At 48.5% G+C, this 27,767-nt stretch overlaps 1 long non-coding RNA gene across 1 annotated transcript; it reads right to left on the bottom strand.

Annotated features, from left to right (window-relative positions):
* Window positions 1-13,305: 13,305 nt before the first annotated feature.
* Window positions 13,306-26,869, bottom strand: LOC110742753. The gene is made up of 2 exons (XR_002520778.2): window positions 23,898-26,869; window positions 13,306-18,185 (listed from the first exon to the last, which is right to left on the bottom strand). It is a non-coding gene; the product is annotated as an uncharacterized LOC110742753 (long non-coding RNA).
* Window positions 26,870-27,767: the final 898 nt, after the last annotated feature.

The raw sequence follows: 27,767 nt of genomic DNA, 5'->3' as shown, positions 1-27,767 counted from the left end.
TCAACCACATTTTTTTCTTTAGCCCCATCAGACTTCAATTTTGAATACCCAGAAACTGTGATTATGGCCAAAGCAGAAGGAAGCCAAATTGAATTTAATGAACGATTGACGAAAGTGTCATTTTTAACTTGGTTCCCTCTGGAGGTTAAAAAGTTTGTTTCCAGCGCCGGGCGCGGTGGCTCACGCCTGTAATCCCAGCACTTTGGGAGGCCGAGACGGGCGGATCACGAGGTCAGGAGATGGAGACCATCCTGGCTAACACGGTGAAACCCCATCTCTAGTAAAACACAAAAAATTAGCCCGGTGTGGTGGGGGGCGCCTGTAGTCCCAGCTACTCGGGAGGCTGAGGCAGGAGAATGGCGTGAACCTGGGAGGCGGAGCTTGCAGTGAGCTGAGATCGCGCCACTGCACTCCAGCCTGGGCGACAGAGCGAGACTCTGTCTCAAAAAAAAAAAGAAAAAGTCTGTTTCCAAACTCATCAACAACCCAAATGAGGGGCAGGAGGAGACCTGGGCCCAGGACTCCATCTTTCCATGCTTTATCAGCCTCTGTGAGTGCAGACACTGTTTTGGAGAGCGGCAATGTTAGAGTTCTGATACCATCTAGATGCCTCCAAATGCCAATTAAAACATGCGCCCCATCCGGACGTGCATATTTTAATACATAGCCACAGGCCATTCTCTCACTTGTGGAGAAGCTGCACCCAACTGTCCTCACGCTCAGCATGTTCCCATGAGCACGCTCCTTCCTAGGGCTCTGTGGACTTCCCATATGCTAAGACCCTTGTTTTGGAACCGAGTTCTTCTAATTAGTTCAGAGAAAACTTAGGTTGGTGTAGCAAAGGAACCCCAGTTTGGCCAAAGTAAAAAGGTCCGCTGCTCCAGATAAACGGGGCTGGAGTCCGGAGGTGGCACAGCTGTTACGAGGCTTAGACTCACAGAGTCCCACACTTAAGATAATAATACTCACCATTAGGAAAACTCGCAGTAAGCGGCGAAAACGTCCTCCAAGCTGAAAGGTGGAGTGGCTCCTGCATCACCCAGTGGTGGGGCTGCAGCACAGGACAGGCCCAGGCTTCAGGCTCCACAGCCCTTCTTCCCTCAGTTCCTGAGCCCGGGGGCAGCTCTGGGCAGCAGCTGAACACCTGCTGTGCGCCACTGACCAGACTCCTCCCAGGCCAGAGTCAGGGCTGCAGGGAGCCTCTCGAGAGCAGGGGACAGCATGCAGGGAGAGGGGGACGGGCACAACCAGGACATCCAGGCCTAAGCAGCCCCTGACCCAGCAGAGCCCCCATCAAGAATTACAGGTGCCCCCACCACAGGCTCTGATGCCCCCAGCCAAGCACAGGGTGAGGGGAGGCTCTGAGCCCAGTGGGACTGCCAGGCTCCCTGCTCCACCTTGGGGCAGCGCCCTGCAGACAGGACCTGCCACGCCTCTGTCCCTGCCATCTTTAGTCACTCCCCTCCATCCAGGCAGCAGAGACCACGTGAGATTCGTCCTTCGTGCTGAGGGAGGGCCTCACACCCACGAGCTCTGGAAGCTCATGGGAGCGTCCACGGCTGCCCCTCCCGTGAGGCACCAGAACTGCCCCAGCTGCCACAGGCAGCACTGAGCCCTTCCTCCCTGCAGCCTTGGACCTCTGCCATTCTCTTGGGGTCAGGGTGACTTGGTGCTTCCCACCATCTGTGCCGGACCCCTCCACATGGCTCCCCCCAGCACCAGGAGGCCTCCTGGGTCAGCACCTCTGGGTCCTGCCCACGAAGCTGTGCCACCTCCCAAGGCACCTGTCACACCCACCCCAGCACGTTTTTAGTCACAAGAGAACAAAAACCTGACTCAAGCTGGCTTTGAAGTTCAATAGCACAGACAACTCCCATGCTCAAAGGCAGTGGGTGAGGTGGCCTCAGGCACAGCTGGATCCAGGGGCACGGGCAGCACTGCTGGGATCCACTCCGGGTGTGTGTGGGCAGCACTGCTGGGATCCACTCCAGGCTCCTCTGCCATGGTGACAAGAGGGATGTCCCCACAGCCACAGCCACGTCCTCCCACTCCCACCCCCAAGCCTGGCAGGTGGAAGAGCCCAGGAGTCACGCCTGACCGCACACAATCACGTGGCCCAGGGACGTGTGGCCACGGCTGCCACCTGTGGGAGGAGTTAACACCCAGGCAGGCAGGAGAGCTGGGCTGGGAGGCGGGGCCCTGGCCGGCTGTGGTCGCACCTGCTCTCCTGAAGCAGGTGAGCCCCGCACCTTCAGCTCCACCAGGTGGGGGATCCCAGAAGCCCGTTCATGCCCTGCCCCAAATACACTTGTGCAGTACGTGCAATTTTGGAAACTTTGGGACAAAAGCCACATCTTCCACCCTGTCTCCTTCTGAGATCAATTTAGTTTTTTTTTTTTTTTTTTTTTTTTAAGACAAAGTCTCCTCTGTCGCCCCGGCTGGAGTGCAGTGGTGCGATCGATCTCGGCTCACTGCAAGCTCCACCTGCTGGGTTCATGCCATTCTCCTGCCTCAGCCTCCCGAGTAGCTGGAACTACAGGCGCCCGCCGCCACGCCCGGCTAATTTTTTGTATTTTTAGTAGAGACGGGGTTTCACTGTGTTAGCCAGGATGGTCTCGATCTCCCGACCTCGTGATCCGCCCACCTCGGCCTCCCAAAGTGCTGGGATTACAGGCGTGAGCCACCGCGCCTGGCCTGATTTAGTTTTCATTTCACTCTCTCTGCTACTGCATCTCCTACAGTCAATAGAGCCTCCAAATTGAGGAAACAGCCTCCCCCATTCTCACCCACCCCCCCATCCGCCCAAATGCCGAGCAGATCCCCTCGGGTACTAGGTCCTATTGTCCCCAAAACCAGAGCTCCTGGCCCCGTCCAAGAAACTCTTCCGTGTCTCTGTCTGTTTCATCTATGTCTGTCCCCCTTCTGCTCTGTTTGTCTCTGTGCCTCTCCCCTCAGTCACTCTCTTTGAGTCTCTGTCTCTCCCTCTCTCCCCATCACTCCTTCCCTATCCCCATTTTTCTCTGTCTCTCCCCATCACTCCTTCTCTGCCTCTCTCTCTCCCCATGTTTCTCTGTCTCTCCCTCTGTCTCTCCCTGTCTTTGTGTTTCTCCCCCAACTCTCCCTTTCTTTCTCCCTCTCTCTCCTGCACTCAGGGAAGAACACAGGCAGCATAAGAAAGGGCCAACACACCCGAGCCCTGCCCGGGACCCACCCAAGCCCCCAGGCTCCCTCTGCTTTCACAGGGTGGCCCTGCCTGCCCCCCAGCTCTGGGCCACCAGACTCCTCCCTGGCCTTCCTACCTGCCTGCCTCCGTTCACCCTTCCCTGAGTTCCCTCTGCCGTCCCCTCTTCTGTCTGCTTTGTGTTTCTGCTTGTGAGCAGCAGAAATTCTTCCCGCAACGCGGCCGAAGAGAAAGACATTTAATGAAACTAAACTTCGTCTCTTTGCTCGGCCTCCTGCTCACATTGTGCTGGTGCTGCGTCTCAACTCCCCGGTTGCGTCTGCTTTCTCAGGCACGAGAAATCGCATTCATGCCTGAGAATCGCATTCATGGGGCTCCAGCCTCGTGCCTCGTCACTCACCTGAAGGCCCTGCCTCCTAATGCCAGCCCACTGGGGTGTAAGATTTCAACACGTGAATTCTGGGGGACACTGACACTCGGGCTGCAGCAGCCCCAAGGACTGTGGGCCCAGGAGGGTACAAGAAATCTTCACCAGATGTTCTGGGGAGGGAGGAAGGTGCATGGGGTGGGGAGGCTAGACAAAGGGCTGTGTGGGGTTGGGGTCCTGGGGGGCCAGTTGGGCACCGTGGGGCCCAGCAGCTGCGAGCAGTGCCTCCAGCACTCACCCCAACTTCTCCACATCCTGAGATGCTTCTTGGGCCTCCACCACGGCAGGGAGAAGCTGGGCCCATAAAGTGCATTTTGCAAGTTGAACCCTGAGCCCAGCCCGCCTGGAACCTTGACCCAGAGGAGCTGTGGAAGAAAATCGAATGAGTTGTGGTTTACGCCATTAAGTTTGCGGGTGATTTGTTCCAAAGCAGCAGCTAACTGGGACACCTCGGGTTATAAAAACGAGAAGCAGGAACTGCTCAGGACCTCGGCGCCCGGCACCTCCTGCAGGATTCCAGCCGAGTCACTCATCCCCAGATCCACATGAAGCCAGGCTCCCCATGCACCGATCACCCTCCTGTTTTCAGAAGGCTCGCCCTGCTCCTGGCAGGAACACCTACTTCCTTCCTGCGTGTCTCCGGCCCCAGCCAGGAGATCAGCACAGGCACCCAGCTGTCAGAGCAGGAGCCTGGAAGGGCAGGGAACAGGGGTGCTCAGCCACAGAAGCAAGACAGGGCCCCAGGAGAGCACAGAGTCATCAGGGACTCCGGGAGGACAAACTCTGCTGTGAGAAACCACCACAGCCTGGGCCTTCAGCACAGACTCGGAGGGATTCTCCTGGAGGCTGGGTCCGAGGTCAAGGCAGGGGCAGGGCTGCTTCCTGAGATGCTCCTGGACTCACAGACACTGTTTCCTCCGTGTGTCCTCACGGGGCCATCACTCTGCATGTGTCTGTGTCCTCACCCCCTCCTCTTACAGGGATACCAGGTGGACTGGGTCCCGGCCACCCTGCTGACCTCCTTTGCCTTAAATATTCATCTATTAAGGTATTTGGGGCACTGCAAGGTTACGTATCGAAGGTGTACAATTTGACGACTTATGTATCAAAGGTGTACAATTTGATGACTTATGGCCTCCGTTTAACTCAATCACCTCTCTTAAGCCCCTGTTTCCTTTTAAGACCTAAGTCACATTCTGAAGTTCTAGGGGTTAGAGCTTCAACATATGAATTTTGGGGGACACAGTTCAGCCCCGACACCCCTCCCACTGCACACACAGCTTCCACCTCAAGAAGAGGCTGGGGCAGGGCTGAGTCAGTTTAGGGTGGATTCGCTGTCCTGTTCCTCAAGGTGGAGGGCAGACCCCCACCCTACCCGGCCTCCCAGCCCCCAGTGTGGCAAGGCAGGCACGTGTGAGGCAGAGCCTGGACCCGATGGAGGAGTGTGAGGGAGGCCACGGCAGGTCCAGAGGGGACCCCAAAGGTGATAAAGGGAGATGTTTCCAGACCCCCCACTGCCGGGGCCATCTCCTCCCCGCACTCCAGCCTTCTGCGACGGAGTCTTCAGGGAGGGGTGGGGCAGCGAATTCAGTGACCCGGCCCTGACAAGTGGGAATGACAGGAGCGAATGGAGGGGTGCACATTTTGGGGGCGCCGTGGAGCCGTGCCTCTCTGCGGGACCATCCGTTCCAGACCCATCAGCCTTCACAGCCACATCAGCTCCCCCACAAAGGCCGGGTGCTGCAGGAATCGGCCTATCACACATGGAGCCTCTCACCCCTATGGAAAGGCCTTTTCAGGACACACCAGAACTGCTTCCCAGCCCCGCGCTCGCTGTCCTCAGGGTGGCCATGTGAGTGGTATGGAGAATGGATAGCCCTGGGCCCGCAGAAGGCTGCAAGGCCATTAGCCCCGTCCCCACCCGTCACTTTCTAGAAAGGTTTGCACAAACACACATGGTTGCTGACTCCTGTGAAAGGCCACAATGCTACAGCACATGAGCTGGTCTGCAGAGAATGCCCCTCAGGAGAACGGGCACACGCCACCTGTGCCAGGAGGCAGATGCCACAGTCTCCTGAGCCAGCACATGGCCAGCAGTGGGCCCAGCCTTGGGGTCTGTATGAATGGGGCCTACCGCTGCCCTTCCTCAGGGAACATGGAGGATGAATAAACAGGCACATTAAGTGATCACAGGAACAGGGACAGTGAGACCACATCAAGGAAAGCTGTAGAACAAGTGACGTTCTGCATGCAGGGAGCGGGTGCACAGGCCCAGCAGAGGCTGGAGAGCAGAGAGAGAAGCTGAACAGGAAGGCCGGGCCACTATGTTGAGTCCTTCAAATGCCGGCCACAGTGCAGTTCTCTAATCCTGAGGAGGTGCGCCAGGAACACCCCTTCCAGAACACAGCAGAAGAGATGGGGGAGGAGGCCTCCCAACAGAGAGCCTCTAAAACCCGAAAATGCCCAATAACATCACATTTGAAAATCTTTCTGGGGAGAAGGTAACTGGAATCCCAAAAGGCCTGAGGCCATGGAGACGCGTGAGTCCAGCTGGGCACAGCATCATCTGTACAGGTCCTGTTGATCCCTGCTGGCCAGGGTCCTGAGTGTTAACGAGCCCCAGGCACGCACAGGAAACGAAGCCTGGGGCCTGCATGAGCAAGAACCCAGAGCAGAAGCCCTGCAGGAAGCCAGGATCCCAGAAGAGGGGCCCTCAAGAGTGAACCAGGGAAACCCACCAGTCACGGGGAAGTGGCAGGGACGCTTGCTGCATGAGCCTCTGAAAAGAGGAGTAAATAAGAGAAAAACTCTCAAGAATTTCTACCACTGGCCATCCTCAAGTGGGTTCAAGGTTCAAAGCAGCCACACCCACAAAATGTACTTCCCAGTGGGCTGCTCGGGTCCTGGCAAAGGCAAGCACAAAGCCTCCACAGGGATCCACCCTCGGACACCTGAGAGTCCACCCATGCGAAAGTGATTTCACAACACAGAGGCACCACACGCACCAGGAAGCCAGCCACCATGGGCAAGAGTCAGCAGAAACAACTAAATGTACAATCAGATTCATAACATTGCAAATAGCAGAATAATCCAAGGCAGAGTGTACAGTAATGATGGCTAATATGTTTACAGAAATAAGAGAGGGCATTGAAGCGTGACAAAGGAACAAGATGTTATCAAAAATGAAATACAATTAGAAATTAAAATACGAACATTGAAATTAGAAACATGAATAGCAAATTCGACACACTTAAAAGATAATTCATGAACTGAATGATAAATCTGATGTTACAGAATGCAGCCAGGAAAGCTAAAGAGATAGAAAATTGAAGAAATATGAAAGGACACAGAAGAGAGAATGTACAGGCTTCATCTTTATGTAAAGCATATTCTAGAAAGAGACAATAAAGAGTGCAGGACAGGTCACATTCAAGGAGATTTTCCAGACATAAATCCTCACATTCAGAAGGCCCAATGAATCCCAACAGGCTAAATCAAAAGAAACCCACATTTAGAGAGTGATGGTGAACCTGGAGAAAAACAAAGAAAGAGGATGCTGAGTTCCAGGAGAGAAAAGGCAGATGATACATAAAAGAGCAGCAACAAGGCTGAGAGCCAACCTCCTTACAACACCGGGTGCCGGGAGGCGCCACAATATCTCAGAGCACATGGGGAGAATATTGTCAATCTAGACTTATGTTATCCGCAAAACTATCCTTTTTTTTTTTTTTTTTTTTTGAGACGGAGTCTTGCTTTGTCGCCCAAACTGGAGTGCAGTGGCCGGATCTCAGCTCACTGCAAGCTCCGCCTCCCGGGTTTTTACGCCATTCTCCTGCCTCAGCCTCCCGAGTAGCTGGGACTACAGGCGCCCGCCACCTCGCCCGGCTAGTTTTTTTTGTATTTTTTAGTAGAGACGGGGTTTCACCGGGTTAGCCAGGAAAAACTATCTTTTAAAAATAAGAGGAAAACACAGATTACTTCCAGACAAAGAAAAACCAACACGGTTTACCATAAACACATCTCACTAAAGGACCTTTGAAGACAAAAAATAATCCCAGAAGGAAAGTTTAAGACACAAAAAGAGATACTGAAGCAAGGGAACATAAACATGAATAAAGTTAAACTCACTGTGTTAATTAATAATCACAACACGGCCGGGCGCGGTGGCTCAAGCCTGTAATCCCAGCACTTTGGGAGGCCGAGACGGGCGGATCACGAGGTCAGGAGATCGAGACCATCCTGGCTAACACGGTGAAACTCCGTCTCTACTAAAAAATACAAAAAACTAGCCGGGCGAGGTGGCGGGCGCCTGTAGTCCTGGAAGCTACTCGGGAGGCTTATGGTGAGGAATGGCGGGAACCCGGAGCTGGAGCTTGCAGTGAGCTGGCATCCGCCAGCACTCCAGTAGCCTAATATGCATAGAGTGCTGACCTAGTCTCTAAAAAGAATCACAACATAACTAATAGTAGTAATATCCCCGCCTTGCTTAAAAGCAAAAACAAGCAAAAGCAACCACTCCTGAAAGTAGTCTGATAAACTACCCAGCCTCAGAAACTCTGATGTTTATTAATCGAAAAAGATTGAAGATTAATTGAACTGCCTCTGTATCTTTTTTTTTTAAGAGGTCCTCACTCTGTTGCCCAGGCTGCAGTGCAGTGGCACGATCATAGCACACATAGCCTGGAATTCCTGGGCCCAAGCAATCCTCCCACCTCAGCCTCCTGAGTAGCTAGGACTACAGGTGCATGCCACCACACTCAGCTAGATTTTTCTTTCCCCCTCCATATTTTGTAGAGACAGGGTCTCACTATGTTGTCCAGGCTGGTCTCAAATTCCTGGCTTCAAGTGATCCCCTCACCTCAGTCGCCCAAAGTGCTGGGATTACAAGTGTGAGGCATTGCTCCTGCTACTTTAGACTCTTAAAGTTTTCAGATTCCCCACCAAAACAATAGGAAGAGAGTATAATTCTCAAAGTAGAGTGAAGGAGTGAAAGTGGGATAAGCAGAAAGAATCAATCAACCAAGAGAAAGGGTAAGAAAGGAGAAAAAAACAACAAAAGGATAAATTAGAAAACACAAAATAGAGAGGTATAAACAATCCAAATATATCAGAAATCACAATAAATCTAAATAGATACAACTTCTGATCAAAGGCACAATTATGAGATTGGGTTTTTGGAAGCTGAGTTATGTGCTGCTTACGGGAGGCTCACCGCGCAGCCACTGCCAGGGGTGATGAACAGGTGGGCCGGTCCTGCCCTACTGTGGACTGTGTGGTTCAACTCAGCATGGGGACTTGAGGATTTTTCAGAGGGGGCTCCTCATGGCCTCCACAGTGAAGGAGACAATGAAAGTTATCACCTAACTCCGGGGGCGGTGCTTGGATTGTTACAAACCGAAAGGACTGAAACAACAGTGTCTGAGTGTGATGACTGGGTTCTCTGCTTGGAGCCTCACCAGGCCAACGGCAAGGTGATGCCCAGGCTGGGGTCTTGCCTGAGGGTGCTGAGGAGGCAGCAGCAACCAGGTTCCCTAAGGTTGTTGGCAGAAGCCAGCTCCTTCTACGCCAGCAGCAGCAGCAGCCAGTCTCCCTCATGCTTCGAGTCCCCGCCTTCCCCTCCTGCCCCTCTCTCCTGCTGTCAGGGACTCACACCGCCCGGAGGATCCAGGCTCATCTACTTTAAGATCAGCTGATTAGGAATCTTCATGACATTGGCACAGGTCCCTCTTGCCAAGCAATGCAGCATCTTCACGGGCGATCTCACTTCTGGGATGGCGTTCACCAAGGCTGGAATTCTGCCGCCCACGCCTAGGAACAGAGCTGCTGGCCCTCCCTCTCAGATTTCCTGAGGGACAGAGCTGGAGACCCGAGCAGAGGTCAGACTCAATTCCAGAAAGGGAGCTTCATTAACCCTTTACTCACAGAGACCAACGAACCAGTGGGGTTTTTGGTTCTAAATATGCACAAAAATATCATTTCCAAGTATAGTTCCTCTTCTTTTATCACCAAACTGCCCTCTCCTGCATTTATTCTGACACTGGGAGTCAGGTTGAGTCAGGAAGCAAAGGCTGCAGGCGGCGGCGCGGGTGTGCCCCGCACTGGAGAACAGATTTGTCCTTCTCTCTGTTGCAGGTGTTCATCGGTACCAAGAGGAAAAGTGCCTCCGAAGACCTCACTGTCAGGTGTCCTTAATCAATCGATTTTCTGATATTCATCAATAGCTCATTGATCAGTAGCATAGAATCCTAACACAATTGGATTTGGCAGGACAGCATCAGAGTGAGCACCAGCTCTGGCTTCAGCCCCACCGACGTGAATCCACGCTCAGCCCTAGCCCCTGTGTGAGTTGGAGCTATTTGCTTCTCTAACCCTAGTTTCTAAAGCTGTAAAATAAAATAGGGCGATTTCGTGGGCTGTCACACAGATTATGTGTGAAAATTCATGTTAAATGCTTACTATGGAGTCAGGAACATTAAGAAAGAGTTCAATAGATGTCAGCTACTGAGTATTATTACTAAAAATAACACATCTGCCGAAATTACAGCTTTTTAAACAAGTCAACTATGGTAAAAATAAGTATCGGGCTGATGAGTGATGTTTTCTGCTCAGCGTCATACAGATTTTATTTCTTTCTTTTATAAGATCCGTAACTTGCTTGCATTAGGGGTGTGGTTTTAGTTTAGAAACTTCTGGACAGCCTGAAACTCCCGATCCTCTTGAACCACCTTAAACACAACCCTTTTGCAAACAATCCTTTAAACATTCTTGTGCGTTTTGGTAACACAGAGTCTGCTGTGACCCAGTAATCCTACTCCTGGGGATGCAGCTTGAGAACAAGAATCTCACCTAAAACAAAACCACCACGAAGATGTTCACTAAGGCATCACTTAACGAAAAACAAGTATGTGACTAAATGTGCAATAATGGAGACATTTTAGTAAATTGCTGTACCTCTCCTAAATACACGACTAGGCAATATTGAAAAGTACAATAAAGTTAGGAGGCATATAGAAAGGTATCTGACTTGAAGTGAAAGGGAGAATATTAAAATAACACAAGTAACACTTTTTTTTTTTTTGAGACTGAGTTTTGCTCTTGTTGCCCAGGCTGGAGTGCAATGGTGCAATCTCGGCTCACTGCAACCTCCGCCTCCTGGGTTCAAGCGATTCTCCTGCCTCAGCCTCCCGAGTAGCTGGGGTTACAGGCATGCGCCACCACGCCCGGCTAATTTTGTATTTTTAGTAGAGACAGCGTTTCTCCATGTTGGTCAGGCTGGTCTTGAGCTCCTGACCTCAGGTGATCCACCTGCCTCGGCCTTCCAAAGCGCTGGGATTACAGGTGTGAACCACTGCGCCCGGCCACAAATAACACTTTGATAACCATTTGATGCCTCCATGGAATGCAAGGTGTGTGCAAACCTACACCAGTGTCATGTGGGTGGGCTACGGAGGCCTGCCTTATATTTAGGCTTATCTTTAATATTGCTGGTTGCTTGTTTCAAGAAATTTAAAGAGTACTTTCTGATGATTACATTGCCATTGTCATCTGTCGTGATGTATCCATGAGATAAGACTGTCCTGAGCACTGAGCGGTTGGGCTGGAGACCCCCTCTAAAGCCAAACACAGTTAGGACTCGCTCCGCATGACCCCAAGATTCATCCGCAGATGTGTGTGGGTACAAGGTGCCTCCCCCATGCTCCCAGCAGGTCCCTCGACCCTCTTCTCTCCACGCGGAACAGAAGACAACTCCGGAAAGGTGAACTGGCAATGTCTGCCTTAAAAAAAGCAGGAAGGCAAAAAACAAAACAAACAAAAACAAAACAAAACAAAATGCTGTCAAGCCCCACGGCATCACAGAATTAACTTTCGGGGTGGAGAGAAGTCAGCTGGGGCCGGCTGAGGCTGTCCTCTCCACCCCATTACCCTCACCATTAACGGGGAGGATTCGGACTCAACTGCACATCCAAAGTTTCTGTAAATAACCCATTTCTGTTTGAAGCAGATTCCCCTGCCATTAATTCAGGGAGGGTTCACAGCATGCTGCAGTTACTTTGCTTTGTGAGTTAATGTCCCATAAGCTCAAACTTGTCACCAGGCTGGACACAGAGGACGTTTACCTCGCCCTCTCGACTGGCTGTCCTAAAACACCTGCTCCTGTGGGCGCTGGTGGCTGTTAAGGGTCATTGGGTTGGGGAGCTGAAGGGGTGCTGCTTGCCCCACTTTTCTCCCCCGTCTGCCCTTCCCACACCCTCTTATGGCCACACCAGAAGGTCACACTGCTCTTGGCAAATACTGCTTGGCTACCACTGGTTATTCAGGGCCCCAGGGCTCTTTAGTCAGCAAGTGGTGAATCCTACCAGGACAAGGGCCTTTCCTTTCAGGTTCCCTTCTGGCCCAGAGTGTGTCTTAAAATGTCAACAGCGAACCAGGACCTGGACTAGGTGCTTTAGGACTCTGCTTGGTGACTTATTCTACTATGGCTGAGCTGGTATCCAAGTTGTAAGACAAAGTCTTCTTTATTCTGTCCTCAAGCAGAAGGAAGGAGTCTCACCCGGAGCTGTGAACTGCACTGTCTGGGGTTGGGGAGGGGTGACGCAAGCACTCCCTCGGCTGCCCCAGCGAATGTCTCAATGGGTCTCGCGCACCTCAAATCCACTGGCTCCAAGCTCAGCACAGCACCAGGACTTTCCCAGGAGTTGCAGTCCTTGTGGGCTAGACTGCCTTGCAAGTTTCTTGAGGACCCCAGAACACTTTAACCCATGGTGGCAGGGCTTGCTGGAACTCAAGGTTCCAACCACTAGGACGGATGATTCTCCTCTGGCTAGGGCTGGTCTAATGCTCTCTCCATGGGCACTGGGTGAGTTCTACCCCATGTTGCTTTCCACTGTGACAGGGCGGCAATGAGTTCCAACACAAACTCCCACAATCATTACACTCTCCCTCCTGAGGAACACGACTTCTCTCTCCACACCATGTAGCCACTGGCAAAGATGGGGGAGAGGTGGTGTAGGTGATCCAAGACTGTCTTTCCTATCTTCTTTAATGTCTCTTTCTTAATATGATGCTAAAATCAGATACTTTGATCACTCACCTGACTTTTGGTTCTTAAGAACGTGCTTTTTTTGTGTGGACAGTTGTTCAGTTTAGTATTCTTGCAGGGGGCATGATGGCTCAAGGCTTCCATTTGGCCATCTTGCTGCCAAACATTTTAATTAATTTTGTTGAGATACGGTTTACTACCAAAAAGTAAATAAATAACCAAAACAAAACTCTGTACTCCTAGGTAGGTAGGGCATCCCTGGGTCTTGGGTGGGGTCTTCTCAGTGATCTACCCCTCCCCCAAAGAATAGGGGCTCTCTAATGGCCTGCACGAGGCATGTACTCCTGTTTCTTCTCCAGGGATGGAGGATAATTTTTGTTCCTTTCACCCAGCTGCAACAGTTTTCACCAGTGTCCTGAGGGTGACAGTATTTGTTCTCTTTCTCCTGTAGATTAAAGGGGGAAAGGATCCTGCCTTGTTCTGGAACCTCCTCTCAGTGAGTGCTAAATGTCTAGTTGAAATTAGAAACATGAACAGCAAATTCGACACACTTAAAAGATAATTCATGAACTGAATGATAAATCTGATGTTACACAGAATGCAGCCAGGAAAGCTAAAGAGATAGAAAATCGAAGAAATATGAAAGGACACAGAAGAGAGAATGTACAGGCTTCATCTTTATGTAAAGAATATTCTAGAAAGAGACAATAAAGAGTGCAGGACAGGTCACATTCAAGGAGATGTCAGGTGAGGATTTTCCAGACATAAATCCTCACATTCAGAAGGCCCAATGAATCCCAACAGGCTAAATCAAAAGAAACCCACATTTGGAGAGTGATGGTGAACTCTCCAAGAAAGTGACTTTCTTTCCAGTTGTCCATCCCTGAGCTGAAACTATCAGTAAAACTTTCAAAAGGTGCTTGTTCTACTTTATCCAGCATCTAGGATGTTATAGCAGGAAGGTCTTCCGGTTATCCTTGTCCACTCTTGTCAGAAGTAAAATGCTTAGGTTTTAAAATTCATGTTTTTTCTTGATTTCGAAGTCACAGATTCAACTGCTATTTCACTAATAATTACCTTAAAATTGTTGAAGTGCATATTTAACTGTTGTTTTCCATCAATATCGAGAATTTATGGGTATTCAAACCCTCACTCTGAGGAATCAGGGACACGGCAGTCCCACTGACTCCCTCTGTCCCGCTGTCCACACTTCCTATTTGTAACTCCCGATTGTTAATCACATGAGACACCAATGGTTATTCAGATGTCACTATAATTATTACTGGCTTCTTTGCTTACTTTTCAGGCTTTTTTTTAAAGGGCTATCTCAAGTTCACAGCAAAACTGAGAGGCAGGTACAGAGATTTCCCATATATCCCTTCTCCTGACACATGCACAGCCTCTCCCATTATCAACATCCCGTAGCACAGTGGTACATTTGTTACAACTGATTAAGCTACATAAATGTGTCATCATCACCCAAAGCCCACAGTTCACAGCAGGGTTCACTCTTGTTGTACATTCTATAGATTTTGGACAAATGTATAATGACATATATCCACCACTACAGTGTCATACAGAGTATTTTTACTGCCCTAAAAATCCTCTGTGCTATGCCTATTCACTCCTCCTGCTCTCAAATGCCTGACTCCTGCTAGTCTTTTTACTGTTTCCACAGTTTTGGTTTTTTTCAAAATGTCATATAGTTGGAATCATACAATATATAGCCTTTTCAGATAGACTTATTTCACTTAGTAACATGCATTTAAGGTTCCTCTATGTCTTTTCATTACTTGATAGCTAATTTCTTTATAGCACTGATTGATATTCCATCGCCCAGATGTGCCACATTGACCTACTGAGGGAAGGACATCTTGGTTGCTTCCAAGTTTGGCAATAATGAATAAAGCTGCTATAAACACCCGTGAGAAGGTTTTGTGTGGACCTAAGTTTTCAGCTCCTTTGGAGCGCAATTGCTGGACCGCATGGTAAGATTACATTTAGTTTTGTGAGAAACTGTCAAACCATCCTCCAAAGTGGCTGTACCATTCACATTCCTACCAGCAAAGAATGAGCGTTCCTGTGGCTCCACATCCTCACCAGCATTTGGTGTCGCGAGTGTTCCGGATTTTGGCCATTCTAATAGATGTGTAGTGGTATCTCATTCTTGCTTTCATTTGCACTTTCCTCATAAGGTTTGGAGCATCTTTTCATACGCTTATTTGCCATCTGTATATCTTCTTGGGTGAGGAGTCTGTTAAATTATTTTGCCCATTTAAAAAATCAGATCATTTTCTTATTGTTGAGCTTTAAGTCTTTTGTTGATTTTAGATAATGATCCTTCATCAGATGTGTCTTTTGCAAACATATTCTCCCAGTCTATGACCTGTCTTTTCAGCCTCTTGGCTTTATCTTTTGCAGAGCAGTTTTTAATTTTAATGAAATCCAGCCTATTATTTCCTTCATACATGTTGCCTTTGGTGTTGTACCTAAAAAGTCATCACCAAACCCAAGCCATCTAAGTTTTCTCTACTATCATTTTCTAGAAGTTTTGTAGTTTTGTATTTTACATTTAGGTCTATCATCTATTTAGAGCTAACTTTTGTGAAGGGTTTATGATTTGTGTTTAGACGCTTGTTTTTTTTGTTTGTTTGTTTGTTTTTTATGTGAACATCAAGCGCCATTTGTTGAAAATACTATCTTTTGTCCACTTTATTGCCTTTGTACTTTTGGCAAATATCAGTTGACTGTATTTATGTGAGTCTACTTCTGGGCTCTCTATTCTGCCCATTGAGCTATTTGGGAAACAAACAGCTTGTGCTAGGCTAGACATGCCAGACCTCCTCATCTGCCAAGGCCTCTTTCCTGGGAGCCCCACTCCTTGATTCTCAGCAGTTTATATTCAGGGTGGAGAGGTGCTGGGTCACAGTGCCGGACAGCCCCACACAGCCATGTTCCTCTGGGCCATAATCACTCAGCATTTGCTCCTCACTACCCAGCAGACCCAGCTGCACATCGATCTGACTGCCACTTCTTTCACTGTACTTTCTTTATCCAGCCAAAACTCCACCCCAGTCAAGACTCAAGGTGTGAGTTCCACCTTGACTCCCTGATGACCAACCAAGGGGTGGCTGGCCAGGCTTTACTGTCTTTGTTTTGCAGAGGAGGAGGCTGACTGAGGTATATGGGAGCAAAACTTTGAGACCAGGTACCTTGATCCCCAGACCAGAGCCCTTCCACTGTCACCTGTTTCTCCCTGAGAGGTACATGCAGTGCAGGGTCCCTTGAGATAGCCCCTCCCTGCCCTCCAAATTGTCCCAGTGCCCTGAAGCTCTGTCCACTTTCAGGATTCCTAGGGCTGGATGGGACTAAGAAGCCAGGCTTCTGTTCTGACGTCACTGACCTCATGGTGCACGGTGTGTCCTGTGTGAATCCCAGGACTTCAGCGCCACCCCTTCTTGCCTAGGCAAGGGCTTGACATGAGGGATGCACAAGCTCACCTGAACCACCAAGGAGCTGGGGTGGGAGAGCCTGCCCTGAGGCAGGGACAACGGGGTGGCCCCTCCTGGCTGCTGCCACACTCACTGGTCACTCCAGGCATGTGCCTGGTTTATAAGCAAGTTATCCAGGGCATTTTGCTCTCCAGGGCACAAACATACTTCTCTACTACTTAAACAGAGGTAAATTTAATCCACTTAAAAGTGCCTGCAGCACAGTTCCCTCGCCTATTTTTTCCCTCAGTTTTGTCGTAGAAAGAGGAGGCACCAAGGAGGCAATTGCAGCAAAAATGAGTGACAACAATGAATTCTAAGACGGAGACTTGTCCCTTCAAAGATCAAATCAGATTTGTCCATGGCAATGTTTGTCTTCAACTTAAACACAGACAGGTAATCCTCAAGAGATTACTTCCACCTCAATTCACACAGGACAGGTGATGGGAGGCGATAAGAAACTGTGTCATATCCCCAAATAGACTGCATATTGACCCACAGATGGGTGAAAGGGGGAAGTGACAGGGGTGGGGAGCTCTCTGCTTGGCAAGTGACAATATTCAACAGTCAGCCAGAATTTTTGCTCTAGAATAGCTACATATAAAGCAATTTGACATGTGCCAGGAAGAGGCGATCTTCTGCTCATCCTTTCAATGATTTTTTAAAATAAATGACTTTATAGGATTACTTAGCATGAATTGACTGTTTATGAGGGAAGTTCTAGAATAAATAACAATGTACTCATAAGAAATTGATTTTTTTTTTCTTTTATAGAAGGTAAACACCCAAATGAGATGGGTTTGCTATCTCACCGGGACACCCAGGCATCCATGCTAAGCTGATTAGTTCCGGGCAAAAGGAGAAAAACAAATAATAGTTTGAAGGTCGCCCTCCTCTGATTTTGCGTAAAAATATCCGGGCTCTGCATAAGCCTTTCTGTCCTCATTCTCCAGTTCAGCTGCTTGAGGTTTGCTTTTCTGAGAAGAAATGTGTTCTCCATATAAATGAGGCTTGGGCGTGGACAGTAAGGACACACACACGGCACAGAGGCCTTGGCCTGGCCCTCCAGCCCCAGGAAGGGCCCTGCAGCTCAAATGATATTCAGTGACCTGCCTGCTGGTTTGCCACACTGGCTGGTGCCAGGCCTCCGGGGCAAGCAGCCTGGGGTGCACTCTAGTGTCTTGAAAAGCTCAGAACTGGCTGTAAGTCCACCACTGAGTGCTCTGGCTTGGGGTGACTTACCCCTTTGCAGATGAAACCTGAGAAAGAGCACCTCGTCCTCAAGGCAGCCCCAGAGTCCTGCAGCCGGGCTGGGCTGGAGAAGAGGCGCACAGGCAAGCGGGCTATACGTTTTTGGTTTTGCTCCTAATCTCTGCATTTTGAAAACCTGTAACTCCTCATATGCGTTTGGCTCATAATTCAATTTTTAAATTAGAGTTGTTTTGTTTTATACAAAGGTTGTGATTTCTGTCCTAAATACTGATCTTTACAAAAAAACAAAAAAATCTTTTGGTCCTCCTTTACATGTCCACATTTGTGGCTCCTTCCACTGTGGCCACACCAACTTCTGCCTCCACCATCTGGGCACCCCTCACCACTCATCCCCGACACGGCCCCAACCCCCAGCCCTCTCTCTGCCCCAGCCCCTCCCTGCGCCTGGCATCACCTCAGGCCACCTGGGCCCTCTGGCAGTTACCCTCGAGTCCCCGTGGTGACTGAGACCCCCAAGGCAGGATCCGTCTCCAGTTTAGGAAAAGCTCTAGGAACCAGAGGTCACTCTCAAAGGAGCACCCATACCTGTGGCCGACGGTACATGGCGGGGACATTGCGGGACTCACCCGGAAATGAACACGGTAAAGATGGACGCCTTCCGCTTCCGACTTCCGCTCTGCTGCTTCTGCCTCTGCCTCCACAAAAGGATGAGCCTTTGCCCCTTTGGAAGTTTTGGTCGTTCCTGAACTTGATTCGGCTTCTGTCACAAAATTTGACCCTAGTGCCATCTACTTTGCCTCTTGAAAGTCTTTTATGCTTACCTCGCCCGATTCTCTACAACAAAAAGGTTTAAATGGGGTCAAAAACTTAAAATTTATTTTGTGACCAAAAGCTTTTAACATCTTTCTCCTGCGTTCTTTTCACAAGAACATTTCAGTTTTTCAGAAAACATATGTATGTTACAAACTGATAGACAACTATTAACACATGAAGACATTTGATTGAAACTGCCTTGTTAATGAGAAGAGTGGGGCTGTTTTTCCAGCCAATTGGTTCCCACACCCAAGGAACAAGAGGACTCAGCTACAGTGAGGCAGGCTTCAGTCTCAAGTATATTTCTCTCATCATTTTTATAGACCATGCCAGGAAACTTTGTTTGCGTGAATATGTAGATAAGGAGGTATAGTATAGCAATGGCCTTCAATTGTGTTCTGAACTCTTCTGAGTTATAGTTCCCAAATCAGATGATGATCTGAAATTTTAAAATTGTAAAAATTATTTTAATGCTTTATCAGCTATCAACTCAGTTTTTCATTCAAGTGTTTTGAAAGCAAAGGATTAGAGACTACTTGACTTGCAAAATGATATGTCATCCAGTCAGTCTCAATTTCTGGAACATTTACCAAGAGGCTGTCCTCGTCTCAATTTATCAAGGGACTGTCATTTATCCTTGATTCTCTGTCACCTTATTTAATCTAATATAGTTTGAGGGGTTTGGGAACATTAAAATGTTGTTAATTTCATCGCTTTTTGGGGCCAATTTAATATTTTTGATAAAATGCTTTTATTATACTATTATTTTAAATGTGTTTTCATTGAATCCTTGGAGTTGCAGATGTAGTTCATTCTATTTATGGCAAATGTCCTCCATATACCCTAATCTTCCTCCTCAAACCAGTGAACCAAATTAGAAAATTTTCATCAGGAAAAGTCTGACCTACTTTTTCAATTGAAATAAAAGTGTTAGCATGCTTTTACAAGGATATTAAAAAAAGAAAACCACTGAGAAATAAATTATAGAGGACATCTTATTAAATTACTGAAGGCAATAAAGTTATGATTTAAGACGTGTAGAGCTAATATAATTGACCCACTTTATGATATGCCATTACAAGAAAATACATCTATATACCACTTTTCTTACTTAATTTGTAGCACTTTAATGAAGCCTGTGGGCAAATGTTCAGGTCATGTTCTAAGTGAGGACTTGTGTGTATTTGTTTATTGAACATTACTCTCAGGAGCAAAACACTAAATAAGAATCAACTACAGGCCAGGTGCAGTGGCTCACACCTGTAATCCTAACTGTTTGGGAGGCCAAGGTAGGAGGATCATTTGAGCCCACGAGTTCAAAACTAGTATGAGCAAGATGGCAAGACTCTTCCCTACAAAAAATTAAAAAATTAACTGGGTGTGGTAGCATGCACCTGTAGTCCCAGCTACTCAAGAGGCTGGGGTGGGAGGAGCCCAGGAGTTTGAGACTGCAGTGGGCTACGGTTGTGCTACTGCACTCCAGCCTGGGTGACAGAGACCCCACCTCTTATTAAAAAAATCAAATATAAAAGTCATTTATGAACCCTCCCCCATTAATTCTGCTATGCATTACAGAAGTTCAGGAGGGGCTGTGCAGAGCTGGACCTCAGCCTCTGAGGTGGAGTGCTGCTGCCCTGCTACTGGCACCTGTGAAGGCAGGCAGTGAGACTCCAAAGCAACCTGCTGATGAGAACCAATAGCAGCCTTGCAGTTGTAGAACCACTGTGGCTGAGCAGCAACAGCAAGCAAATGGCAGGAAATCACCTTCTCCTTCATCCTGTCTGCCATGGTCCCTCTTGTGCTACCTTTGGCAGAATATAAAGCCAGCAGAGAATGGGAAAATCATATTTGCAGGGTCCCAGCCCCAATATTACAAAGCAGAACATAAATATTGGATTTGGAATTGACAGATAAAGCTTCATAACTGACCCAAGTGGTAGATAGTATGAAAGGTCCAATGTGTGTTCACTCTAGGTTCTAGAAGGAAAGCAGCAATGCAATGAGGAAAACTAACAAGTCCCATAGCTGACAAAGTGTAAGGTGTGTCTGCAGTATTATGAGTATCTAAGAATATTCAACTTATCCATAGACAATAAGAGAAATGAGCAGACAGGCCAGTAGCCTGTGAGACACATGAGCCAGTAGACTGTGGAGAGGAAATGGGAGCATCAGAGGTATTCAGTATTCATGAGGCATTCAGTATTCATGAAGCGTTCAGTATTCATGAGGTCAGACAAAATTATCCACGGGTTATTGACTTCTATTTTGGCCCTACTGTTTTCTGCCTGGGACAAGCAGATAAAAGCCCTAATTCATTTAATCTATTAGAGTTAGTCAAATTCTCAACGGAGTCAATTTTAACATCTTACCACTTCCCTGATTAACAGATTTCATAAAGATTAACATAAAATCTTTGACCTTTGTTCATTAGAAAAATAATGGAGATTCCTATCTCTGCCCCAGTAAGACAGCAACTTAGACATACTCTCATATACTTGCGTCTCCATGTCACCCTGGCCTTATCACGTTGATATTACCCAGACTAAATTCTGGGTTATTAAAGATGTGTGTTGTCTTTCTTTCACTTTAGCTTTCTTTTTTTATTTTGAGACGGAGTCTCACTTTGTCCCCCAGGCTGGAGTGCAGTGGTGCAATCTTGGCTCACAGTGCAACCTCTGCCTCCCAGGTTCAAGAGATTCTCGTGCCTCAACCTCCTGAGTAGCTGGGATTACAGGTGCCTGCCACCATGCCTGGCTAATGTTTTGTATTTTTAGTAGAGATAGGATTTCGCCATGTTGGCCAGGCTGGTCTCAAACACCTGAGCTCAGGCAATCCACCCACCTTGGCCTCCTAAAGTGCTAGGATTATAGGCGTGAGCCACCACGTCTGGCCTGGCTTTAGCTTTTTAAGAACCACCACAAACTTACCAAGTACTGATTTTTCCATTGTAAACCTCTTGTAAGATTTCCTAAATTTTGTTTCTCAATTTAAGCATCTCATGCAAGCCTGCTTGCCAGGTGGCAAAGCTCTGAGATATGGTATGTCTGGGAACTTTTAAAATTAATTTAGAATATATTTATTTAATGTCTGCAGCATAGCAGGCTTGTACAAAGTGAATAGCCAGGAACAAACCAAGGCCTCTCACCCCCTGATGTCTGCATTTCATAGGGGGACAAATAAACAAATGCAAACGTCGTTAATCAGTGCTAGGAAGGAAAATCAACCAGGGAGAGCAACGTAAGATTCAGCTGATGTATAAAGTGCTTGTTTCCACAAAATGCATTTAAAATGACTAAGGAAGTAAATGATTGCAATTTTAAAACCTTCCTGATATTTTTCTTATTTTCTTTAATTTGGACAATTTACATTTTACAGCACTAAAAGTTGTTGCTTTTGAGTGAAAAAAAATCCCATGAGTACTTAAGAGTACCAAATAAATGGCATTTAAAAAAGTCTGTGCTAGCACTTTTAAAATCTTCTTATGAACATTTGCAAACATACAATTACCAACACTTGGCCGGTATTGTTTCATCCGGATCTTCTTGTCTTTTCCATTAATGGAGCTCCCTGTCCCTGTGTTTTTTGTTGTTGTTTTTTTGAGATGGAGGCTCGCTCAGTCGCCCAGACTGGACTACAGTGGCGTGGTCTCGACTCACTGTAACCTACGCCTCCTGGGTTCAAGCGATTCCTCCTACCTCAGCCTCCCGAGTAGCTGGGACTACAGGCGCATGCCACCACGCCCAGCTAATTTTTGTATTTTCAGTAGAGACAGGGTTTCACCATATTGGCCAGGCTGGTCTTGAATGCCTGACCTCATGATCTGCCTGCCTTGGCCTCCCAAAGTGCTGGGATTACAGGTGTGAGCCACCTTGCCTGGCCTCTGTGGCTGTTTTAAGGCCATCTCAGACACATCCTTTCCTCTGTGATGCCTTCAGTTTGTGGGTGTGATGAAGTCCATGAACATCATATTAGCCAGATGTTAGCACTTCTATAAGCCAAATATTTTAGTATTTCTATATTTTCTTTTTTGTTACCCTCTCCTTTTCCATGTGGTCTTCCAATGGGAAGTTCATTCCATTATTTAGCTCATCTGTTGGGTTTACTCCTTCAAATTCTGCTTGGTTCTGTTTTCTGATCTCTTTTAGGCTGTTTAATTCCTGGACTGTGTTCTAAAATGCTAGAATCTATTGTAATAGAATCTCTGTGCAGTATTACCATTTTGAGCTTGATGTAGTTGTGCTCTTCAGATTTCTCATTTCTCCTTATGAGGTCATTTTCCCCTGGAGGCACTGGCTGCTTGGCCCGAAGGCGGGGTGAGGGCATAGTGGGAGGTGGGCCAGTAGAAACCCACACTCACTCCTCATCCCTCAGGTCTGGCCTCACAGTTTTTTCTCTTGCAGCTGTGCTAGACAGACCAATCTCACCAGTCCTGGAGGGTGGGATGGGGGAGGCACCTGCCAGAGGCTGATTAGTTCCCACCAACTCTCAGTCCCTCACCAGCACAGGGCCTTTGCACTGCCTTGATCTGCTCCCAGGGACATCTGGGACCCAGTGGTGTGCTAGTACCTGCTAAACAGGCTACCCTGCTCCAGTGTATGCACATGTGTGTGTACATAAGCTTACTGTACATGTTACAGATAGAAAAGGAGCAGCAACTTAAAAACATGCATAAAATATACAGTACTGTTGTAAATCCCACAGAGCCAGTTTTTATGGAATGATTTCACTGAGTCTTGCTGAGCCCTACATCTGAAGCCAACACAGGGTTGCAGCTGATGAATGAGTGTGGTTCTGACAAGAATGCTGGGGAGGTTTTCACTGATGAGTCAGACAAAGGCGAAGCAGCAGGACCGATGTCAGAGCTTCACTCGTTCAGTGACTGAGTCACTTCTTTGCTTAAGTAGGTAACAGTTTCCAGAGGCTGTGAGACAGTTTCTTCAATTTTCTGTGCCATTTACAATGTAACAGCTACATTTTCAGTTTGATCTGCATCTTCTTCCATCACTTTCTAGGTCTAGAGACAATCACAACAGTGAATCAAACCGAGTCATGGTGTCTGTGGGTATCAGTGGTGTGAAAGCTCCCACCACAACTGACTCCAAGCTACTGATGTGAGTCCCCAAGCGCAGCCTAGGAGGGGTGTGCCCACCATTGCAGAGTATGTGCACGGTAAGAATACAGATTGTAGTAAAATGCAGCAAAAGGTAGGAAGTGACGAGTTTCGAGTATTTGTTACCTTTGTTTTTAATATAATTCTAAGTTTATAAAATGTAACTTTAAGTAACAGCTGTGTTCACCTACTGGCAGGCCAGGTTCCTAGCACTGCAGCCTCTGGCAGTGGCACGCCAACACCTGGTCCAGTGTTCCGGGCTCGCCAGGCCCCTCTGGCTGACCATCTGCCTTGCAAGCCTTCTCTGTGAGGCCACCCTGATCCCAGTACTTACCACTGCAGCCCACCCCACTGCACTATCCTCACCTGCTTTTTTTTTCTTCCCAGGCACCATTCCCTGACACTGGCATCTGGTGTGTTATTTGTTTTCCTGCAGAGCAGCAGCTATGTGGGGGAGTCTGTGTTGTGTTCACCAACCTGTTCCAAGCACCTGGAACAGTGCATTCCGGGTTGGCCTTCATTACGCATGTACTGAATAAAAGCTCAAGAACCTCAACATTTACAGTCAGGCTCTACGAGATTCACTATACAGTATCTCGTAAAAAGCAAAACTTTCATCTTACTTGGTCAAATTCGGGACATTTCCCCAATTCCATGATAGAATAATGAGTCCGAGTATTCCATCCGGTGTGGCCCCCGAGGCAGCTCCCGAAGAATCGCTGTTCAAAGGATTTACTCGTCAGGGAGATGGTTCCCTTCGTTCTTTTCTCTGAGGCTTGTTTTTGCTGCAACATATTTTAACGTTTTTATTGTGGGAAAATGAAATAGTTTCAAAATTGATGCAAATGAGAAAATCAAGTTATCTGTCTGTAATAGTGCTGTTTTTATTATTTGTATGGTGCTTTTGACTTTTCAAAATATTTTCCTAAATTGTTCATTTAATTGTAGAAACATGAGACAAATATATATGCTTTTTAAAAAGGAACACAAAATCAAAACCATCCCAAATCCCATATTCACAGACCACGGCCAGACTCCCTCCTTAGCCAGCCTGGCCCACCTGTGCTTGTACAGTACATGAAGCATATATACACTGTGACAGCCACGACACAGAAATGCCGCTTAGCTGCCAACTTTCCACTTAATTTATTGTGACTGTCCTTCCAGTGTTATAACTAGAAATACCATAGTTCTATGGTGGCACTTAGCACCTGCTTTTTTTCACTGCACCCCAGCACCCGTGTCACCGTTGCCTCTTGTTGAGTGTGTAGGTTCTTCCTGTGTTCTATCCGCAAGTAACGTGAGGGTAACGAGTAACATGGGCATGTGTCGTCATCCATTTTATATGCAGGATGACAGCGGGGCAGCTGCATACTTTTCCTCTACACCACCTTATATATAGGAGAGGTGCCAACATGCTCTCCAGGAAGACGGTGAAGAAGTCAAGAATCTAACAGGGATGGGGACTGAGGGGAGACTGTCCCAAGTTGGGGAAATGCAAGTAGCACTGGTGCAAGCACAGCAGGTGCAAGACAAGGTGAAGTCAGTGCTGCAGCTGTTGGGCAGGACTCAGCCACCTTTTCAGGTTATGCACGTGGGCATCCATCCCCAGGCCTGCTAGTGGAGCTGAAGGCAGACATAATTTGAAAGGAAAAGAAAGTCTCAGCAACACCAGAGGAGTGAAACATTTTCTTTTTATTGAGAACATCTCAAATCCTTTGTCTGTATTTGACAGCGTCTCATGCTCAGTTCCGGCTGGTCTCGGTGCGAGAGGAAGCTCATGCAGTTGTAACGTGTGGTGTATACACAGATTTACATACAGAGAACACTGAGGATTGCATCTTAGCAACACGTTTCTTGGCCGAATTACATTCATAGAAAGTGTCCAGATTCTAAAATCAAATTAAAAGCATGTAACCCAAAGCCTGAAAAAGCAAACAGCTTTAGGGGCTGACTCCATTAGCGTTCCATAGACTGTGCTTTTAACCGTTCAGTTCTTGTTTAATGGCCCATCAGTTCCTTACACACCATTAGCTTATGCTGTGGCCAAAAGAAGTGTTCTTGAGGCTTGGTACTCGTCCCTTCAGACAGTAAACAAGAAAGTGCAGACGGTGCTGCCAGAGACAGGAGGATTTTCACACGAGACTGAAAAAGCCAACACACCCTTACAACTAAAAGTCATGGTCGAGTCGGACCTGCCATCCACCTCCACCGGTCCCTGGCACCCGGTGGGTAAGAGGTTTCTCTAATTCTATTCCCTGGCATCAGCTGAACACTAGAACTCACATGGAAGGCCCCGAGCAACCCACCGGCCTTGAGGCTGGGTGCACCCACTCCTCACCCAGGGAGATTGTCACAAAACATGCTAAGGGGCAGAGACGCTGTAAACTGGACACACACGGAACACAATGCCCTCTCCACTTACACAGTGTGGGGCTGATAAAAAGGAATCTTTTGAGCGACTCTATAATTTTACAGAATTTAGAGGTGGGAAAGATGGCCAGTTTTCCTTCTCTACGCCTGGGGCAGACCACCTGCTTCTGGGGTAAAGTATTTGAGAAGGAAAAAGAGCCACTGTGCATGTGTTTGTTTTGAGACACGGGCAGATCCGGATGTGCCCTCTCCACAGCTTCGCTAATCCCATCCTCAGATCTCCGCACAATGTGAAGACAGAGCCGTCCCCTCCTCAATGTACCTGTGTGAGATTACAAGGAGAGGCACTGTCTTCACGAAGAAAGCGGCGATTCCACAGCCCGGAGATACATAGTTATTTGAATAAAAATAAATTCCGCAGAAATCTATGCCTTGTGAGATACTGGCTTGCGCATTTTAAAATAATTGCTTTTAATTACAAAAATTTCTCAAAAATAGGAAAAGATGATGAAAAGTTTAAATTAAGACTCAGAATCAAAACTGCAGTTCTTTGGCGTCCCTTGCTGGGAAGAGGTGGGCCTGGCCTGTGACCAGGTGATGAGAGCTGAGGAAGGTGGTGAGGACATCCATCTGGACCTGTCGCTGCCTCGTGGCACAGAACACACCGCCCCACCTGAGACCTCCCACTAGCAGGACTCTGTCCCTGGCAGAGCTGTACCTGAGTGGTCCTGAGGGACAGTGTCTTTGTGGAATTAATACTTCAGGTTTAGCTAACAAAACAAAACAAAACAGAAGCCCTCTCTTCCCCTACTTGTCAAAATGTCCTCAAAATGGAAGATTTTCCTTAAAAAATCAAGTTCTTGCTTGTGTCGAATTTTCTGCTAAGTCTCTAAAACCCACATCAAGGACACTGGATGCAAAATGACACCTCAATGAAACAGCTACAGTCTAATGCACACCGAGGCTCAGAAGGGAGGGATTAAAGTGCTAAGTTCCCTGATCTGTCTCAGGGAGGAGTCAGCATTCTGTATTATTATTTTTTTCTGATTACAGATGAGCTGTCATAGGAGCAGTGCAGAGCCTCTGGTCCCCTGCACATCATCTTCCTCCCCGCAGCCGTCCCGCCCAGGGCTCCCTGAACCCAGTTCCTCCCCACAGCCGCCCCGCCCAGGGCTCCCCGAACCCAACTCCTCCCCGCAGCCGCCCCACCCCGCCCAGGGCCTCTGAACTCAACTCCCTCCCGCTGCCCTGCCCAGGGCCTCCCTGAACCCAGTTCCTCCTCTACAGCCACCTCCTGCCCAGGGCTCCCAAACCCAACTCCCTCTGCAGCTGCCCTACTCTGCCTCCAGGGCCCCTGAACCCAACTACTCCCCCCACAGCCACCCCACCCTGTGCCTCCCCTGGAACCCAGTTCCCTCCCCTGCAGCCGCCCCACTCCCCACTTAGGGCCCCCAACTCACCACTCCCCAGCCACCCCACTCCCACTTCAGGCCTCCCCTGAACCCCAACACCTCCCCACAGCCGCCCCCACTCCTGCCCAGGCTCCCCTGAACCCAGTTCCCTCCCTACAGCCCCCACCCAGGGCCCCCTTCAACCCAGTCCCCTCCCACAGCCGCCCCCAGGCTCCCTGCACCAACACCTCCCCTACAGTTGCCCTCCCCACTTAGGGCTCCTGGACCCTTAGCCCTCCCCACAGCCACCACTCCAGGGCTCCTGAACCCAGTCCCTCCCACAGCCGCCTTCCCCAGGGCTCCCTGTCCCACACCTCCCACAGCCTCTCCCACTTCACTTTTAGGCTCCTTTCGGAACCCAGTTCCTCCCAGCTGCCCCCCCCGCCCAGGGCTTCCCGAACCCAACTCTTCCCCGCAGCCGCCCCGCCCGGGGCTCCCTGAACCCAGTTGCCTCGGCTGCCTTCCTCCTGCCTGGATGGCTCGGGGCGGGACGCCCTGTGCCTGCCCTCAAGGCTGCACGAGTCCACCCCGGAAAGGAGCCACCTCACACGGTCTCAGGGCAGCTGCTCAGGCCCACAGGGTGAGGCACTCACTCACTTGGCGTGGTACAGGGAGCAATCATGCTTACTTTAGCTATTACCTGACAGAAGGGAAAAGCCAGACATACCG

The sequence above is a fragment of the Papio anubis genome, chromosome 4 (genome assembly GCF_008728515.1).
Source record: "Papio anubis isolate 15944 chromosome 4, Panubis1.0, whole genome shotgun sequence".
Taxonomy (NCBI): Eukaryota; Metazoa; Chordata; class Mammalia; order Primates; family Cercopithecidae; genus Papio; species Papio anubis.
This window is presented reverse-complemented; position numbering and strand designations above follow the sequence as displayed.